Source organism: Brassica oleracea, chromosome C2 (genome assembly GCF_000695525.1).
Source record: "Brassica oleracea var. oleracea cultivar TO1000 chromosome C2, BOL, whole genome shotgun sequence".
In the NCBI taxonomy this organism is placed as follows: domain Eukaryota; kingdom Viridiplantae; phylum Streptophyta; class Magnoliopsida; order Brassicales; family Brassicaceae; genus Brassica; species Brassica oleracea.
The window spans coordinates 44,646,795-44,647,117 of record NC_027749.1 but is presented as its reverse complement, the minus strand read 5'-3'; positions in this window follow the sequence as shown (position 1 = coordinate 44,647,117).

The window sequence follows — 323 nt, the reverse complement described above, 5'->3', positions numbered from 1 at the left end:
GTGCCAAAGAGTGAACTCTTCTTTGAATTCCGTCAGTAACGGCTGCTGCAACGAAGATGCTTGTGGTGGCAGTTGCTCCCCACCAACCATCAACGTAAAACGCTACAAGCAACAACAACAACACAAAGGTGAACACTTTAACATGAAAACACAATCCCAAAAAGAGCTTACAACAACACAAAGGTGAAAACTTTAACATGAAAAAATACAATCCCAAAAGAACTAGTGAGAAGCAACAACAAAAAGGTGAAGACTTTAACATGAAAAACACAATCAATCCCGAAAAGACTACAACTTTAGAAGTGTAGAGAGGCTAATCAGAT